At 34.4% G+C, this 1,723-nt stretch overlaps 1 long non-coding RNA gene across 1 annotated transcript in view; it reads left to right on the forward strand.

Annotated features, from left to right (window-relative positions):
* The window catches only part of LOC122063781, a 1,620-nt gene extending 824 nt beyond the window's left edge, over positions 1-796 (forward strand). The window contains exon 2 of the long non-coding RNA XR_006135465.1: positions 397-796. This is a non-coding gene — a long non-coding RNA (uncharacterized LOC122063781). The remainder of the gene's footprint in view (positions 1-396) is intronic.
* The last annotated feature ends 927 nt before the right edge of the window (positions 797-1,723 follow it).

The raw sequence follows: 1,723 nt of genomic DNA on the forward strand, positions 1-1,723 counted from the left end.
TATTGAATTGTGTTTGTTGTATGTATTGCAGAATTCTTTACTACCATTTGTCATATATGGTAAATGCTCCATCTATATATGCATAACCTCTGTTAAGTTTTCTTGCATTTCATAACCCTAGAAATTAGTAGATGTTGCTGAGATGTTGTTGCATCTAAATACATGCTGCTCAGATTGTAATAATTATGTAATAAGTAGATGCTGCTTAGTTGCTTATTATTTCAATGTTGTCCTTTCAATTTTTTGATCACTTGTCAATACTGATTGTTCTATAGAACTTTCTATTTCTGAAATCGACTAGTGGTTTGCAAATATATATATATATATATATATATATATCGTAAAATTTTATGTATTGTCAACGATTGTGATTGAGGGGTTTAGGGTTTGAAACAGACATGGATGCACAATCACGGATGTGTAGCTATGGTGAAGGGATGATGGTCATCCGGACTTCTAGTACGGCCAAGAATCTTGGGCGACGATTTACAGATGTCTATTAGGTGAAAAACATCTTGACTTTTTAATTTGGTTGGATCCAACATCAGGGAATTACTCAAATACTACAGACACTGGGGAATGTCGTTCAAATGAAAGTGTTAATGGGAACACCCGGGTCATCTCAATTATTCCTCAACCACTCTATAGTCCACAAGTGCGGAACCAAATACTAGTGGACCAGTCCTTGCTCAACCATTATTATGGTTTAGCCATCATCCTATGTGTTTGGGTCTTAGTTCTTTCGTGCTATGTTTTTTATGTAACGTCTTTATAATCATTACTGCTGGTTCTAAAACGTATTGTTCATTTGGGGTTATTTTATGTTCTTATCTCTGTATTATACTAACAAGTTTTTTGTAGGTAAGGGGAATCTTTGACTCGAAAAAGTAGAGCATCTGGGGTAATACCCAGGATATGGTGGTTCACAAGACTCTTCAAATTTGCATGATACCAGGGGAAGCATATCTCACCCATATCATTAGTATTGAAAATATATTTGAACTTCTCTTGTACATTTGGATGCAACAAACTTCACAGCTAGAGTCTTTTCATTCCATATCAAGGAAAAACAACCAACAATCAAGTGAAGACAATAATTCAAGGGTTTGAGAAAGAGAACACCTTTAAGATACATAACTGAACATGAAGCAAATGAAGAGTATTGCTGGATTCAAACCACCATATCATGGGTATTACTCCAGGTGCTCCACCATTTTGAGCTAAAAACTCCTTACCTATAAAAACACTTGTTATTATAATTCTTTTGTACAAAAAAAAAAAAAAAAGAGGCTTAGGGAGTGAATCCACTGAAATGAAAATAGGTTAATCTTCATCCAAAAGCTAATTTAGAGGAATGTGAAAGTATATAATAGCACAGAAATAAAGACAAACAGAAAATAAAACTAATCTTCATCCAAAAGTTGATCAACTAGATGCTTGAGATGACACTGAAGAAATAGAAACATGCAGGAAATATTATTGGAAACAAATAATTTCAAATTGAATTATAAAAGAAAAATGTAAACAGTATCCCAACTGGAAAGTACGCACCAAAAGAGAAGTGAAGCTTCCATATCTGTTGTCCACCTGTTGTGCAGTTTGGTGCAGGAGTTGAATGATCTATATGAAGTGAAGCTTCCATATCTAATCCTTGAGGGTTACTTGGCCCTCAACGTTTCTTTCTTCTCCCTTGTTTTTCTATCCAACTCTTTGATCATATACC

The sequence above is a fragment of the Macadamia integrifolia genome, unplaced genomic scaffold, assembly GCF_013358625.1.
Source record: "Macadamia integrifolia cultivar HAES 741 unplaced genomic scaffold, SCU_Mint_v3 scaffold1453, whole genome shotgun sequence".
NCBI lineage: Eukaryota > Viridiplantae > Streptophyta > Magnoliopsida > Proteales > Proteaceae > Macadamia > Macadamia integrifolia.